We start from the raw sequence: 18,546 nt of genomic DNA on the forward strand, positions 1-18,546 counted from the left end.
AAGTTGTGATAATGTCAAAGGAACATGCAGGCCTTCAGGCACATTTAACTATCATTACAAACTTCTGCTTGCCTGTGACCAGGATAAACAATCTGTTCTCATTTGCTCCCACCCACTTTTCTCTCCTCTGCCTGCACAGCACAATTGGACATTTTTTGTTTGGGAAGCTTCAGTCAAAACCCTGAGTTTTCCCATGATGCCTGATTACAAGCACCTAGGAAAATTAGAGCCTGTTTCATTATCACAAACAAAGATTCTATGTTCCTAATGTTTCCCTCCATTTGATAGCACAATGAGCTGGAGTTTGCCTCAAGGCCTCTCAATAAGACAGCCAACCTCCAGGTGAGGCCTAGAGATCTCCAAGAATCAACTTCCCCACCTTGGTCTTGTATTCTGTATCCATATTCAGAGTCTTCATTGTGTCACCGGAGCTGCCAGAAGTGCATGAAATACTACAGCTATATGTAAGGTCTCTTAATGGTATTTCTCTAAGACACACTGTTTTTGCTGTTCCGTATGTCGTACAACAGCAGAAGTTTTGGAAGTTATGTATAAAAAGAGCTAAACAGAATAAAGATGAATATTGAGACATATTGCATTAAAGCAGCAAGCATGAAACAATTTTGCCATGAAAATACTGCCATTGCAACTGACTTTTGAACGACCTACACTATGTGATTTATTACTTAAACATGTGCCTGTCCTCTGCCTACTGTAATCTCACTCCAGCTAACCTATCTCTCTGGTTCAGTGGCAGTTTATTGTTTTTGCATAGGAGAACTCATAGGTGCTGTCATCTGGAATTTGCAGTCTCAGTGTTATTCATTTCAGGAAAAGTCATTTTTAGTCATGTTTTTATTTTTCCTCTTTGCTCACAGAAAGCCTCAATTACCTTATTAGTCAGCATTTCTCAGACAGGTCTCTCAGTGCAATAGCGTCGCTTTCCACAGCAAATTCTGAATGGCTCTCTAACAGCCCTGATGTCAGAAACTCTGCCCCCTCCCCGCACATGTGCTCCACTTCCTTTGATGCTGTCGCCACTTGAGCTCAACAGAAAGTTAATTCTCCTCCAGCAGCAGCAGCAGCAGTAGCCTTTCTGCACACCTGAGTCATTTGCAAAGGGACTGGGGACAAGAGGAAAGGAGCAATGAATCTGAGAAGGTAGCTTTCTTTTGAGGAGTGCACAGCAGATTAAAGGACAGCCATTTCCCCCTCCTTACACAAACATGGTCAGAGATGGATTGATGGCATTAATGGCAGCAATGATCTTTTCATTCTCCACTTCCTCCATGAAGGAGTCTTTATCATCAATAAACACTTGGAGCACATGACAACAGTAATGGTTCAGGATTCTATGGATGGATGCCTTACATATGAAAAACACCTAATGAATTTTTGCCCAAACTCTAATCTGCCCTCAACTTTATCATCTATAATCCAGACAAAAAGCTGACTCTGAGATAGTTTTTAAATGAGAGAGAAAATCTATATATTTTTCCCGTGGTGTTCTCCCCAGAAATCTGCTTGAAACAGCTTTTGTTACTAACTAAACACAAACTTAAATAACCAGATCAGTAGGTATGGAAACAATAAGAAAACAGTGAAAATGCAGTAAATCCAGCATAGTATTGCAAAAACAGATATCACAAGAGAGAAATCATGGAATAATATAATATAAATAAGCCATAAGAATTTCATTGTATAGGAGGCAAACTGGTCAGATAACTGTCCACTCCACACATACTTAGAACAACTTGATCTTAAGACTTTCAAAGTTATCTTGGGAATGTTAATACTAGGCATGTGCATTAAGTTTAGTAACCCCAGATTCTCACGACCAATATAGTAAATGGCAAAAAACTCAAAATCATAACACTATATAATTTCGAAGTTACAAAAAGACAACTCATTGCCTACCTGATTGGCTGCTGTCCATCCCACAAATCAGGTAGGCTGTCCTGCCTCTGACCGTACATTCTGACAAAATGCTGAAGGTTCCAAAGCCTCCTACTGGTGGAAGGTCAGCTCCCCCCCCCCCAGGGCCAACTGCTGCTCTTGCTCAGGATTCCACACACACCCTTCACTTCAGGCCTGCTGTGGATCCTATAACAGCCCCTGACTGAGGAGAGGGACACATTTCCGAGAGCAATTCAAGGGAGCCTGTGGGCCTGTGTATGCATTCCTTTGGAGGGGGGGGGGAAGCTTTCCCCTTCTGCCTAATGGCTGGCTGACAGGGAGGCCACAGAAAAGCCCCATCTCACTTTAAATACTGCTGTGGCTGGCCTCACCCCTGGAGGGGAGACACAGTCAAGCCATGTGTGTCTCTTTTCCACCACTCTCTGGACATTGGAAGCCTACCATACAAGGTTGCTGTGGAGGTGAAACATGTTAGGGTTGTTGGGCAGATGAAACTGTTTTGGGGGTTCTTTTGCCTTCCGTTTCATCTGCACGACAGCATTAGACCTCAAGTGTTTCATCTCCACAAAAACAAGTGTTTCATCTCCACAAAAACCTGTGTGGGAGGCCTCAAATGTTTCTTTTGCACAACAGCCCTGTCCACGTTTCAAAGCAGCCATTGCTGAATGGAGATCTGATCATTATAATCTGGAGATGAGCTGTAATTCCAGGAGATCTCCAGGCCCCACCTGGAGGTTGGCTACGCCAGATTGGAAATATTCCTTGAGGTTTGGAGGTGGGGCCTCAAAATGTTACAATGCCTCAGAGTTCATCCTCCAAAGCAGCAAAATTTGCAGAGATAGTAAAGACAATGGTAGAGGCTTGCAGGCTGAGGTTGGGATGGAGTGGCTCAGGTATGACAGACCAGCAAGGATCCTGTGATTCTGGAAAATGCAGTAAGGTCTAAATAAGGAATATTTAGACCCTGTACCTGTAAATGGTAAACAAGCAACTGAACAAGTGACATAGGGGCTAAAATGACTTTGCTCAAGCTTGGCCAGATAAATACAAATCAGTATTTGCCATGAACGTCCTATGAAATAAAAGGCATAAGTGGCCCAGAATTTCAAGTCGTGTTAACTTGGGAGATTGTATTGAAAGGGTTAACAGGAAAGTAGACAGTGAGACTTTGGAGGGAACAAGGTTTTCCAGTTATATTAGGCAATGATTTGGCCTTGCAGAAAACAACAGAGACTGCAGTTGCCAGCAGTAGGCCTCAGGCTTCAGAAGGGCAGACATCACCAGCCAAGTTACAGACTGTGCTAGTTGTGCCCAGTAAAAGTAAGGTTTGTAAGTGGGTGCCCAGTAAAAGTAAGGTTTGTAAGTGGGGCTTCACAAGGGTACAATGCCTCAGAGCCCAACCTCCAAAGCAGCCATTTCTGTCTGGGGAGCTGATCTTTATAGCCTGGAGATGAGCAGTAATTCCAGGAGATCTCCAGACCCCACCTGGAAGTTGGCTACCCTTGGATTGGATATATTCCTTGAGGTTTGAAAGTGGAGCCTCAAAAGGGCCTCTGCAGCCACCCAACCAGCTATACAGTGCCCCAGGCCTATTTCTGGTCAATAAAAAATTGCAGAGAGGAGGTAAGGAAGCCTTCATGACGCCTCCTCCTGCATAGCCATTTGCCCTTCCCATCAGCTTCCCATATATGTATGTGTTTGTGTATGTCTCCACGTCTTCATAATACATGTTTGTGTCTACTTGGATGTGCGCATATACCCCTCTGTGTTTCTCTCTGATGCCCTCTGCCATCTTCCATACAGCATGTGTGGGTTGCCAGGACTCAAGTGCCTGCCACCTTGAGAGTTTTGTGAGGACCTCAGAGTTGCTGTGGTTGTGCCTACAGGAAGACCTTGCCCCTCCCTCATTCCACCCTCCCAGCCACTTGTCTCCTGGATGCATCTTCTTCTGACTCTGCAGACCTTAGGTCTAATTCAAGGGTCTCTCCTTCTAGATTACACATTAGTCCCTGCCTCCATATACCCGCCTCTGCTGCCCTGGGGGTCCTGTTTAGGGGATCTCTCACACACCTCTGGCTTGGATCCAGCCACGCTGATGTCACTTCCTCCACTGCTATCAGTTACCTGTCAAGTTGGCTTTCATCATGACGATAAACAAATCTCAGGGGCAGAACCTGGAAAAAGTAGGCCTCCATCTATAGGAACCTGTATTCAGCCAAGGAACACTATATATTGCCATCTTGAAAGTTATATGCTTTCAAGATCTCAAGGTCTGTGTGACCCAGAGCAGGGAATGCTGATCCAAGATTCAGACCAGATTGTCACAGAAATCGTGACGTACCATGAAATCATCCACTGAACGTTAAGCTCCACCCAAGCAAACCACTTTGTTGGGGTTCGTGACCTTTCCAGCTCACCAAAGCCAGTGGCTCATTGCTGCTGTCCAGATACCAATGAACATGCCCAACATCACAACGATGCAACCACATGCAACACAAAGCCACCCTGTAGACATGCACTTGCCCTAAGAACATCACTCCAGTAAGCTAGCCCAGAACAGTGGCCTAGCACCCCTTGTATTCCTGTGTACTTTACCACTACTATCTGATATTTTTGGCTCCATTATTGTCTATTGGGTCATTAAGGTCCATGGCAAATCTAGCTCTATTCAGTGGTCTGGTGTGGGCAGGGTTGGCGGTACAGGCAACAAATGTGCAGTGTAGCTGCTGGAGTCTCTCCTCAAAAGAACTCCCAAGTTTGAAAAAGATTGGACCGTGGAGTCTAATTCTATAGGCAGCCAAAGAAGGTGCCCCATCATTTCCAACAGGGGAAAACAGACAGCAGCAGAATGTCCCAGAGAATATTGGCAGTGAAAATTAAGGGGGGGGGGTCATTTTTTCTAGGCCACTTCTGCAGCATGACCAGTGCAATGTGTCCAGAAGAACCTGTGCCACTATGGCAGTGACAAAACTCAACAAGACTAGGGTCGAATCTGTGAATCTCTAAGTAGAAACTAAGGAGAGGGGACATTTCTACAGGGACAGCTGAACAAGTACAATGTACTAGTGCCCAGCCGCATAAGCCAGTGCCAGCAGAATGGAAATGCCAGCTCAACAGGAGAGACTCATGTCAAGCACAGAATTACAATGCAAGTGAGGGGGAGGAGATTTAACAAGTGCAATCCTCGATGGGAGGATCATTACTGGTATTCAGAAATAATAGAAATATTGATAACCCGCCATGAGCTGTATGGGAGTGGCAGGTAAGAAATCTAGTAAAGTAAGTAAGTAAGTAAGTAAGTATGTAAATAAATAAATAAATAAATATTTTTCTGGTCTAATATACCTGAACAAAAATGGCAATTCCTGCACATGCCTAGTTAATACTTCAACATTACCATCATAAGCAGAATTACATTATTCTAAGTCCATTGAAGTGAATGAGATTTGAAAGGCATTACTATTTTGGATTTAGTAGATTTTGTTTATTTTTTTAAAGCAAAAAGAAAGTCTGCGGATGGCACATCTATGACACGTCTAAATTAATATATTCAGCTTCTAGATTCTGCCTTTAATTATAAAACAGACTCACAACACTTCCTGAATTCCTTAGTGTTTATTTTTGATTTAGCTGTGCAACAGCAAGTACAAATGTATTAGAAATCATCTCAAATAGCACTCTTATAATGCCCAGAAAGTGTTCATAGTGCCAAGTATCTGAAAAGGATCTTGTTACACCATATTCTACTTGCCATAGGATCAGGCTTCATAATACATCATATATGAAATTTATTACTTGTCCAGAATTGTACTTGCTGAAACTTTTTAAAAAACAAATTCACTTTTATACTAATGAGCTTTACACCATCCTTCCTTAAAAATTCCTTAAACTTAACAGAATCTACTGTTTTTGCAATGTTACCAGTGATGCTAGTACCAAGATCTCTTAGCTCAATCACTAGATTTAAACAAGTCAGTAAGACACATAAAGGAAATGGAAGTACCACTGAGAGTGAGCATGATGTAGTGGTTAAGAGCTCCTCCACATACAGCCAGCTGGATGACCTTGGGCCAGTCACAGTTCTCTCAGAACTCTCTTAGCCCAACTTACCTCACTGGGTGTCTGTTGTGGGGAAAGGAAGGAAAGGTGATTGTAAGCCACTTTGAGACTCCTTCAGGTGTATGTATGTATGTATGTATGTATGTATGTATGTATGTATGTATGTAAAGCAACCAACTAATGGTATTTGCCCATACTGGAGAGCTAACAGATCACTGTGTTCACACTTTAAATGCCACACTCTTCAGTTAACTTCAGTAGTAGGCTTGTGCGATTCGGCCGCTTTGGAATTCCGCACCTGCATGGTTGCGTCCGCTGTCACGCCGCTGCCATCACTGCCCTCCCCCCCTGCAGTGCGGCGCTGGCTGCTCCCAGAGGGAACGGCCGCCAAAGCGGCCAAATCACACAAGCCTATTCAGTATACTTTCAGTCTGTAGCATATGTAAAGATCCTGAGGCCTTTACCGTAATGTAATACTTCAAGGAAAGCAGGGAGTGAGAAACCTGAATAAAGAGACTTTCTATCTAGATATTAACATATCTCCTGAGTGATATAATAGTCTATCCCATCTGGATTTCTAGTATGGCTACAAAACTCATATAGCTTTTATATCAATTTTAATTGTCACAAGTCCCCCAAAGAATCCTGAGAATTGTCCAATGAAGATTAACAAATTCCTGTAGCCTCTATTCCCAGGATACCTATAAGGAAAGGGAAATTACTACTGAATTGTAGAGTATATATATAGAGAGAGATCATAAACAGGACTACTTGGAAGTCTACTCAGATCTACCCAATGGGGCTTACTCCCAGGGAAGTGTTATTTAGGAGTGCATTGTTAGTTTAGGACCATCCAACACATGAGAATACAAGAGCTATGTGCTTGTAAATGAGGGGAGAGAATGAAGAGTTCTACTTACCAGCACTACACCAAAAGTCAATTTATAGTATAGTGCAAAATAGATGATTCTATTGAGCATTAGTATATTCTAAGGAATGATTTGCAAATTATGAAACTGATTTTTTTAAACAGCTTTGACAGGCTTGAGGAAGCTAAATTCTATTTTTGTATATTTAATAACACGGCAAGAAGTCCTTGGGATATAGTCATAACAATTCCTATCCTTTGTAATACTAATTGAAATAACATTTAGAGTGGTTAAAAAATCTAACAGACAGTTATACCCATTTTACAGTTGGTGGATCACAGCTGAGAAATAGCTAGCTGCTGACTCCATGGATAAACTGTAATTTGAATTCAATCCAAAATTCACGGTTCTGTTCACTGGACTGACTTTAGTGACAGTGCTCCAGCATTTTGTATCCTAGATTATAAAATATATATATATGGATTGCAATAGAGAGAGACAGGGAGAGACCTCAGAAGCAGACATGGCATGATAGCTGCTGGTGTGTGAGAGGAAAAGTAAAAGTAGGAAAGAAAAAGGATTTTTTTTTACTTTGTATTGGTTTTTAACTAAGGGCATGCCTTCATGGTTCTTGATAAAATATTCCAGAATCCTCGGTTTTAGGCAGAAGGAATTGCTTTTAACAAATGTTTTCCTAGTTTACTATGTCCTTCTATCTTTATCGTAGGAAGCCTTTCTTCTCTGGAGATTTTCTCACTTCTTACCTACCTAACAGTAGTGATTCCATCTTCTTCCACCCAGGGAATTTGGCATGTATAAAGAAGGTAAATTCATCTGTTCTCATTAAATAGCTGACACCTTATCCTTCTTTTGAATGTTGTAAATGTTTGCTTTGCAAAATCTAGGAAAGCCTTCTAGCTTTGCAAAATCCAGGAACAAAAAGGGAGCTGAGAGAACCCTTTTAAAATGATGCATCCTTCCTTATCTACTCCTTTATCAACAGGCTATTGTTTTTCCCAATAGGGCTCATTGTGGATAGCTGACCAAAAAAGGTTAATGTTCAAATAGGTGTCTCTCAGTTCCACTAGAGGAATACAGGTTGCTGACAGAAAAGCATCACAGGGCCTTCAGATACTTCCTGAGGAAGCCAACATGTCAAAGGAGGAGAATGTGCTCATGCAGGTGACGGGGGAATACCTAAGTGTTGAAGCTGTTTTTCTTTTCTTTTTTCTTTCCTTCTTTTTCTTTTCTTTGCATCTCCCAGGGCAACAACTTTTAAAGGAAGACACTATCCCCCTAGAAGCGATAATCCCACAATGGAGAGTCCATTAAACGTATTAAGGCACTGCCAGCAGCCTGATCTATAAGAGCAGCTCTGTCCTGACAATAGACAATTAAAGCTGATAAATCTGCACTACTTGTTGCCATTCTAATTCCTTGTAATTGTGCGCTTGCTTGTCCCTGCCTCCTGCACACAGGGATGAAGCATGTTTCTTTAATCTCCAGAGTACCTGACCTAGTTCCTATGTGGTCTTTTCAGGACCTGTTTTCTTCCCATCTGGACCTCTTCTCTTCCAAAGCACTGAGGAAGGAGAGGGCAGAAGATAAGAGAAAACATAAAAACTCAGTTTCCTGATCAATATTTCTGAAACACCATACAATATATTAATCTACAAACAACAGACAGTCATATTCAATTTGGTACCCCAGTGATTAAACAGAACATTTTGTTATTAAAAGCTCAACAAGTGGAGCAGACACACAATAACAAATGGATATGTCGATATTGGCTACCACTAGCATATGCCAGATGTATGGGTGTAGTGCCCTTGAAATTTTACTCCTATTAACTAGATCCTTCTGAAACTACACTACATACTTTTCCTTGAGCGTATTATATTTCAGATATGTAGACAATGGCCTCATAATTAAAAAATAAAAACAAATCTACTGATTAATCTCAAGGTGTACAAACTGTGAAATAAAATTCTGTCATTTTCATATAGGTTAGGCAAGACAGGTAATTATATATATCTGTCATGTTAAAGTGCATCACGGAGGGAACTTTGCAATTCTGGGTTTCCTAGATTGAAAACAGGATTTTAATCCTCTTGTTGATCCCGGTTAATAATTTCAGAATGCAGCATGACAGATTAATATAAAGATGATCATAATAATGTCTTTTAGCCTCAACAATCTATCAAATTATTTGTACAATAAATTTGTAACCCACCTTGCCAAGCTAGTGGTGCTTGGTTCTTTTTCTTACATTGTTATTAGAACTGCCATATGTTCCTTATTCTGTCGTGACTGACCTATTGTACACAATGTGTTCAATAGCTATTGTTTTAGACATAATATAGGACAACTTGTGGATGTTTTTGTCTGGAACCTTAGTGGTCACAAAACCTCTAAAAACTTCACTCACAATTATGCCACAAAATGTGCAGCAACTAAACCCCTTCCTACCCCTTCCATCCACTTCTAACGGTGTCTTTTGCTGGTTTATTTAATTTTGACTGTCTGACTGGCAGGAAAGCATTACTCCTCTGACAATCTTTCTCTAAACTCTGTAAGTTAGTAGGATCTTCCTGGTGCCAGCCTTTTTAAAAAAAGAAGGAAAGAAAAAAGACCAGTCCTGATTATGCTTCCTAGTTCACTAGCAGTTTTATTGCTGCCTGAGGGGAAAAAATATTAAAAAGAAATTTCCTATTTTAAAAAATTAACTTCTCTTTAATGAAACGAAGATATTTGGGATGATACTACAAATGACACCTCAGTTTATTATTTTCGCACATGAAGCTCTAGCTAACTCAGTAAATTAAGCATGCTCAAACAAAAAGACAGAACAGATTGTAATAGCTAATGCCCTGAATCTTTTGTTTCCTCACTGGGTAACAACTGGGCTTTGCAAAGAAAAGGCAACAGTCAGTTTATACTGTAGGCTAAATCGGACCAGCCAACTGCTATTTAGAATATTGCAAATAATTTACTTTCCATGATAAAAGCAAAAGCAAGCAGCTCCCAGCAGGGGCCCAGCTGATAAAACTATGTCAAACTCAAACCATTTGTCAAATGGGAAGGAAAGGAGCAAGTTGAAAGATGGACTCAGGAAGCAGATTTATCTGACACAACACATTAACTAGTATAAATACCATGGTGTATGTGTGGGGGGTGAAAGTAAACACATTTAGTCAGTATTACCTTCAACTAGCCAGGAAGAATCATCCATGTAATTCACTTGCTCATACCACCCAAACGATCATTTCACAGAACAGTAGCATTCCCTCCCCCTTGGTGTCTGACTGTAGTGCTAGTTAATGTATAGCGCTGAATAATTTTAGAAACATGCACACTCACACACTTAATTAACCAAAGTAAGAAGCAAAGAAAAACATTTTGTATCCAAGCAGGGAAACTTTCGGTCATAAAACACACAAACTGACATTTTAAACATCACCACCTATATTGTACGAGTTTGTGAGCTGATCCTGTCATTCCACTAAAAACAATTCACAGATGATGCCAAAGAGGTGCAATGCTTTGCAATGCAATGCATTAGTCAGAATCTGCCAGCACAGTCCAACTCTACCAGGCACACAGACCACTGACAAAGGTGTCCATAGTATTTTTAAAGTACTATTTTAATTTAGTATTTTCTTTTCTTTGTGAACACTTCTGCTTTATTTCGTTTCCCCCAACACTGTGTTAAAAAACTGCATTATTAGGGCAGGAAGCAAATAGGTATGGGATACAAAAAGAAAGTGGTTTGTTTTGTTGCCTTAATAATAATCTTTGCAACATGATAATATCAAAATATATCATCATCATAATAAATACAATGTTTAATAATATGAAAGCACACAGGTAGTTAATAGAAGTGTTGTTAATCTGTACCTTAGTGTAGCCATATAGGACTGATCTTCAGTCTTCAGATCACAGGTCTTTAGTCCATACCGAGTGTCTGTCTGCCTCTTGTCACTCACACCACACACTCATGCATGCATCACACATATAGACACACTGTAAACATACACCACACATGCTCTCTCTCGCTCTCACACGCACTGAGACATTCTCAGCTAACCCTGCCTGGAACTGAGCCTTGGATTTTAGAATTCCCTCTTGTGAAAAGGCTTTACCCCTCCCTTTTCCTTCTACTCCAGCCCATGCGGTAATTAGGCTTAACAAGAGCAATTAACAAAATAAACTCTCCTTAGGCTGGTGGCCTAATAATTATGACTGCCAAAACATATTTAAAAATCAGTGAAGTAGTTAAGTTAAAAAACACTACTATTGTCCATCTCATTAAACCTTCTATTACATAACAGGGCATTTAAACAGATTTTTTGCAAACTTTCTGAGATTTTTAGAAAAATGCACACAACTGATAACTCTCTGAGGGATATGATTTATTTTGTTCATTTATTTATTTTTGTTTATTTAGAAAAAACTCACATTCATAATAAAAATTCAGAATTCAGATACAGGCTCTGTACTGAAATACAATTTTGAACTTGTTTGTGTTGGTTATTATTGGAATGAATTGTGAAGACTGTTATTTCAACAACAGAAAATAAATCTAGGATCATGAAGGTGTTTTTAAATGACGAAAATATACATATCAGTAAACCAGTATCATAGACAGTGCAAAGAATCCCGAGTTCTGTACCTATCACACTTTGCATTTGCCATTCCTGGGTAAGGTAGCTGAATGTGCAGTAACAGGACAACTACAGAGTTTCCTGGAGAAAATATTGGCTCTTGCTCCATTCCAATCCGGCTTCTGACCTGGTCATAGGGTGGAGACAGCTCTGGTCATCCTCACAGATGATCTCTAGAGACAGCTGGATCTATGTGGGTTGGCCCTGCTGTTTTTGTTAGATTTGACAGCATGGGCTTTTAGCCCAATGCCTAGCTGACATAGGAATGCAAGGCACAGATCTAAAATGGTTGGAGTATCTCCTTCAAGGCTGGGGACAGAGGGTGGCACCAGGGGAAACAGCCTCCAAGCAGCCAGCCCCAGTCTGAGTGGTTTGCAAGGAGCTATTTTCTCTGCAATGATATTTAACATCTCTTTGCTTCCCTTCTCCCAGCTGATCCAGAGTTTAAGGCTGAGTTGCCATCAATATGCTGATGACACCTAACTATTTCTGTTGATGGGCAGCTACTCATCAACACCCTCATATTCTTTAGCCAGATGTTTGGAGGCTATGGTGGAGTGGCTCAGAGTCAACTGAAGTTAAATCCAGCTAAGATGGCAGTCCTTTGACTGTGGGTCGACATGTGGGGGGGGGGAGTGATGTAACTCCCAGCTCTTGACAGGTTTAATATTCTCGACCACTGCCAAGAGCCTCAGTGTGATCCTGGATGCCTCCTTATCCATGGAGGGCCAGATTGCAGCTGTCACCTGCCAGGTACTCTACCACCTCTCCCAGGCATGACAGTTGGCACATTATCTCTCAACATCTAACCTAGCCACTGTGATCCTTGCAATGGTCACCTTCAGATTAGAATTCTGTAACTTGCTCTATGTAGGGCTGCCCTTGAAAATGCTCCAGAAACTCCAAGTGATCCAGAATACAGCAGCTTGGGTCTTTACTGGGATCCAAAGGAGAGAGCAGATCACATCTGTGTTCTCTCAGCTGCACTGGCTCCAAACTGGAGACCAAATCAGATTCAAGGTTATGATGCTTACCTTCAAAGCGGTATTTAACTTTGGGACTATACCCCCAAAAGATCATTAAGCTAGAGCAACCAAAATATGCTGAGGGTCCCTGGCCCCAATGAAATAAAATTGGCCTCAACCAAGACCAGTGTCTTTTGGGCTCTGATCTGGTAGGAATGCTACCCCTGATGAGATTAGAGCCCTCTGGGAACCTAAGCAGTTTGGGAGAGCCTGTAAGACCCAACTGTTTCACTAGGCCTATGGCTGAGGTCAGGAAATAACATCACAAGGATGTTGGGCTCCCTGCTCAAAAACACACCAATCAGAACACCAACCAAGCCCAGGAGTCAAAAACTGTAATGTAGGTGGTTTTTAACAGGGTTTTTAATGATTTAAAAAACTAATTATTTAATTTTAAATTGTGGTTTATATATATTATTGTACTTATATTTTTATTGATGTTACTTTCCCTGAATTTGTTGAGAACAGCGGCTATAAATATAGAATCATAGAATCATACAGTTGGAAGGGGCCATCTAGTCCAACCCCCTGCTCAACGCAGGATCAGCCCAAAGCATCCAAGAAAAGTGTGTATCCAATCTTTGCTTGAAGACTGCCAGTGAGGGGGAGCTCACCACCTCCTTAGACAGCCTATTCCACTCCTGAACTACTCTGACTGTGAAATTTCCCCCCCTGATATCTAGCTTATATCGTTGTACTTGTAGTTTAAACCCATTACTGCGCGTCCTTTCCTCTGCAGCCAACGGAAACAGCATCCTGCCCTCCTCCAAGTGACAACCTTTCAAATACTTACAGAGGGCTATCATGTCCCCTCTCAACCTCCTTTTCTCCAGGCTGAACATTCCCAAGCTGAATAATAATATCTATAATAATAATAATAATAATAATAATAATAATAATAATAATAATATCTATAAATAATAATATCTATTATTATCATTACTATAATCATCATCACTATCATTATTATTTCCAAGGGCTTTACAGTGCACTAATAAACAGAGTTATAACCTTCTGACTTCAATGGGTTTAGAAAGGTCCCTCAGGTACCACATACCTGAGGGACCGCCTACCGCCCTATATCCCCCGCAGGGCTTTACGCTCAGCGGGGGAGAATCTCCTGATCATTCCTGGCCCTAGAGAAGCGCACCTGGCCTCGACCAGGGCCAGGGCCTTTTTGGTCTTGGCCCCTACCTGGTGGAACAAGCTCCTGGGTGAGCTGCGGGCCCTGCAGAATTTACCAGCTTTCCGCAGGGCCTGCAAGACGGAGCTCTTCTGCCAGGTTTTTGGTTGAGGCCGGGGTCAGCGAGTGAGTGCCAGCATCCCCCCCCCCCACCCCGGACCTAGTAAGTTAGATCTCTTCCCCACCCTCTCTGCTGCTCTAATAGCAGGGATGGGAATAATGAGAGCTTCCGCCATGTTGGGATTGTTTTTAAAGTTTTTAATGGGTATTTTAATGGGGATAGGATTGTTGTGACCCGCCACGAGCCTACGGGGAGTGGCGGGAAATAAATCTAAATAATAATAATAATAATCATAATCATAATAATAATATTGCTACTTAGAATAGCATTGTTAGTCAGTAACCTTGCAATACCTGTGCAACCCAGTGAGTTATCTTATATATATCCCACATGAAGAAACTTCTGCATTACTAATAAGCACTGCAACATGCACACAGCCTACTGCTGTTCTGACAGTTCTCCAGATTGTTGCTATCATGTGCCAAGTGAAACTCACTGAAGAAGCACTGTGGGGAGGGAGGGAGGGAGAGAGAATAACCTGCCCCTATTTGGGAGTGGAAGTAGTTTCTGCTCGATGACTTGCCCTTCTGCCCATGTATGATGGGCTGTACTTTTTAAAAGCTTAGAAATTGTGTGCAAACAGATATGAAATGTTAATTCATTACAGATCCAGGAAACCTTGAGGAACAGGCTGCTCCAAGCAATCTGATTGGTCAGCATCAGCAAAGACTTCTGGATGAATACTGTGGAGATTCAGTCTGATTTCAGCTCTAGCCAAGATAAGTACTGACAATTTCAGAATTCAGCCATAACTGAAAGCAGTTTAACACAGACAGAAGAACTGGGGAAAGTTGCCAAGGAGTTAGTTGGATGGAGGCCAGAAATGGGGACAGATCTTCTAGTGAGAGGAGAATTTCCCTACCAAGTCAAACAGGGAGCTAGCTGTGATGAGTACAGAGATCCCTGATCTGGTGTGGTTAGAAACTGTCTTTACAGGTCTTAAGAGTCAGTTAAAAATGGAATATTACTAGTATTTCACCCCTCACTCTTTGCACACTCAGCAAAGAAACTCCTGTGGCTTTGTCCATTATATGTGATCTACAGTTGCCTCTTTCTATTTCAGTCTGCATGAATTTTGTGCTGATTCCTTTAAGTATTCTCTTCCTTCCTGGGCTACTCCTTCTGGTCCAAGGGCTTTTCCTATCAGAAAGGTAGCACCACCAATAACAGTTTCTTACTATAAGGAGGTCACCAACTTATTTTCTTCCTTGAATGGCCTGTCTCAGTTGAGCACAGTCCCTTTGGGAGTTAGTAGCCTGGCTTGCCAATTCACAAAGTCAAATAAAGGAGCCCCCTCAAAACAAAACAAAGTAACAAAAAATCCTACATCTTACATAACATCTTTTTCCTTTTCCTGCTTCTACAAAAGATGTTTAGAACACTTGCAGTCATCATAGGGAAAGTGAGATACTTGACTTCAGTGATAAGAAGTACCTTTGAATCAGGACCATGTAAGACAAAGCCCCCCCTCCCAATTTAATACATTCTTATAAATTAATGCAAACCATTAACTGCAGTTAACATAGTTATATTCCTAGCCTGCTTTACCTCCATGTTGGCTCACAAGAACACTTAATAGCAATGAGCTCACTTGGCTCAATGAGATGAGTCCATTTTTAGACTTACATTTATATTTTGAAGTGTTGTAGGAGCTCTTACAGTATGGAAAGAAAATAAATAATATGAATCAAAACTGTAGAATGATCTCCAGTAATTTGTCAGCAATTACCAGTAAACATTTCCCTCTTGGGTTTTTGCTGTTTTTACTCATTCACATATATTCTACAAAACAGCCGTTTAGACAACAATATCCATAAATAGCTAAATGTACAATCCTAGCTACATTTATTTGGAAGTAAGTCTGAGAATGGCTTTAACAGTGGATCTTACTTCTGATTATGCATACAACTAATACAACACAATGGACCAGAAGCAGGCCGCCCCACAGTACCCCTGACCCCACTGTTGCCAAAGGGTAACCAGGCTAGCTGGCACCAGGGGCTTGCCCAGGTGGTTCATCAGTGACTTCACTCACTTGTCCACCAGTGCTGATCATCTCAGTAAGAGAAATTGTGTTTAGGGGAATTGCCTCCAAACCTGAAAGTGATGGACAATACTCTAGGATTCCCCCAGTTCTCTATGGTCATTACTACAGTGGTTTTAAGGGGTTCCTAAAGAGTTGCCTGGAAGTTATATCAATTCTGGATTCAGATACAACCTCCCCCTGCCCCTTTCACTGTAATTATTAAAAAGCCTGGCAACCTTGGACCATCTGGCTAGTCAGCTGCTTGGCACAAGCCTAGTTTGTGGCATGGGGCATGCCTGGGCCACCTGGGAGGGGCCATGTTATTGTCAGCTGGCTATCTCTTATATCTGGGGTAGTGATCCCCATTATGAATAGAATGGATGAATCATTTCAAGGAAAATGTGCAATTTCCCTGCCCCCTTTCCTCAATTTTAGGATGCTGTATACAAATGGCATCCCTGCTTGTGAAAGCCCCATTTGGCTTCTCATAGTAGTCAAGAAACAGCCCTACAATCCTGATTAGTGAAATTTTGGTAGAGGTTTCTACTTTTGGTAGAGGTTTCTTTAAAATGACAACAACATTAATCATTGTATTTTGATTTAAACGTTCACATGGAGACGCAAGTGAATGTGTCCTTATGCTGAATAAGAACACTGGCCCATCAAGATCAGTATTGTCTACTCAGACTGGCAGCAGCTCTCCAGGGTTTTAAGGAGAGGTCTTTCACATCTCCTATTTTCTGCTCCCTTAAACTAGAGATGCTGAACCTGGGACCTTCTGCATGCTAAGCAGAAGCTCTTCCACTGAGCGACAGTCTCTCTATTTGAGAGAGTTCTTAAATGCTGAGAGCTATTTCACATATGATATTTTTTATGCATGGGTTCAGGAGAAAATGTGTAAATCACCTTGTGCAAAAAACCAGACAACGCATTATGCCACACATATATGTAGATGCCACTACTGCCTTATAATTGGGACATTTCAGGTGAACAGTAATGTATGTTGATTTCAATGTTCTTCACCTTATTCTTTTTTATCAGGAAAAAGATTTCTTATAATTGAGGACCAAAAAACAATTATGTGGCTTTCTGTTATAACTGATTCAAAAGTCAGCTTTGTGAGTCCTGTGCTGTCAGTTCTGCAATGTTTCACATCTCAGTGCAATATAAGGCAGCATTTCAAAGAAAAGTTTTGGGTAAACCACTTACTAGTGACAGAAAAGTAAATGCAAATAGCTCCTCAGCAAACTGTTAATTCCCTACAGTACCAATATCAAACCTTGTTTCCTCCCACAAAGTAGGAACCAACACAGATCAATGTTAACATGAACCAAGCTGAAGCGCACTGGGGCATAACTTTCTTGGTACTGTCTGCCAGTGGCTGTCCAGGACACTAGCCAACTTGGAAATTTTCCTTTAGCCAGCCTGTACCTGCAAGTCCCTAGTGAAGACCTTTCTGGCCATTTGGGCTGGTTTCCAGACATGTTGCCATCTTCCCAATGAGGATGTGGGATCCCCTGTGCGCAACTACTGTGTCTTACTGCTTCTCTGGTGGTTGACCAGTGTGTGTGTGGGGGGGGGGGGATGAAAGAAAATAATTGTTAGGAAATAACATGATATCATTTTCATGCAAAAGCTTGAAGTGGAGTCAGTTCACTCTAGAAATCACTGGAAACTCTATGGTTTTACCACAGAGTTTCTGGCAATTCCTAGAGATATATCATTTCCAGATTTTCCTAGCCTGATGGTGGCCCAATCATGTCCACAACTGCTTGACTACCTATAGTTGCCAGCTGAGAATTCAAAGAATTTGAATATGAAAATTGAGAATGCAGGGGACCCGATACATATAAAAATATATAACGGTCCAAGAAAATCCAACATTTTCCACCCACACAACAGCCAGTGTGTTGGAAAAGTTAATCAGACTGAGAGACCTAGGGTCATATCCTCACTTTGCCATTGAAGCTACTTGGATGACCTTGGCCTAGTCACATACTTTCAGCCTAACCTATCTCCCAGAATTCTTGTGAGGATAAAATGGAGATGGGAAGAATGTTGTTAGCTGGTTTGATCCCCATTAGGGACAACAGTGAGGTATAAATGAAGTAAGCTAACAACCCTTGCAGGAACTGTAGAAAACTGATAATTTTAATAGATTATATAACAAACTGAATACTCACCACCACAGGTGCCAAGGGTGTCAAATATACATATACATATTAGCATTAACATATTCATAATAATATGTCTTTGTAATAATAGGCAGCTCATACAAAAGACTAGTGCTATTAAATTCAGCTAAACATATTCCTGGATTATAAATTCCTCAGTAGCTAATAGCCACGATGTGTAAAGGAAACCTCCATATTTAGCCATGTTCAGAGGCAGAAAATTTCTGTATATCAGTGCTAGAAGGCAACATCTTGGCCTCTATGCCATGTTAGTGGTCTTCCAGAATATTTTTTTTGGCCTCCATGAGACAGGCTGCTGGACTAAATGGATCCAGTATGGCTCTTTTTTCATTCTTATCTTCCTCATAAATACCACATTACAAACTGGTTTCAAAAGTTATGTGGCAGGGAGATTAAATGAAGAGCAATGCTAAAGCATAAGTCAGTCATCCAGGCCACACAACCTTGTTCACACAGTATCCTAATGTCAGGGTCTGGGATGCTGTCC

At 41.3% G+C, this 18,546-nt stretch overlaps 1 protein-coding gene and 1 long non-coding RNA gene across 9 annotated transcripts in view; one reads left to right on the forward strand and one right to left on the reverse strand.

Moving 5' to 3' along the window:
• The window catches only part of PRDM1 (PR/SET domain 1), a 112,116-nt gene that overhangs the window by 30,608 nt on the left and 62,962 nt on the right, over positions 1–18,546 (reverse strand). Inside the window, exon 1 of one of the 7 annotated variants that reach the window (XM_077303032.1) lies at positions 10,743–10,892. The exons of the other annotated variants lie outside the window; for them this stretch is intronic. The gene's annotated coding sequence lies outside the window, so the exon portion shown is untranslated. Of the gene's footprint in view, positions 1–10,742; positions 10,893–18,546 lie in introns of those variants that run through there. 7 annotated transcript variants of the gene reach the window in all.
• On the forward strand, positions 1,640–8,537 carry LOC143842363 (uncharacterized). Of its 2 annotated transcripts, none has more exons than XR_013233076.1 (4): positions 1,640–2,172; positions 4,821–5,179; positions 7,573–7,669; positions 8,110–8,537. It is a non-coding gene; the product is annotated as an uncharacterized LOC143842363 (long non-coding RNA). The 2 variants fall into 2 exon arrangements; XR_013233080.1 differs by having other exon boundaries at positions 4,956–5,179.

This window comes from Paroedura picta, chromosome 1 (genome assembly GCF_049243985.1).
Source record: "Paroedura picta isolate Pp20150507F chromosome 1, Ppicta_v3.0, whole genome shotgun sequence".
Taxonomy (NCBI): Eukaryota; Metazoa; Chordata; class Lepidosauria; order Squamata; family Gekkonidae; genus Paroedura; species Paroedura picta.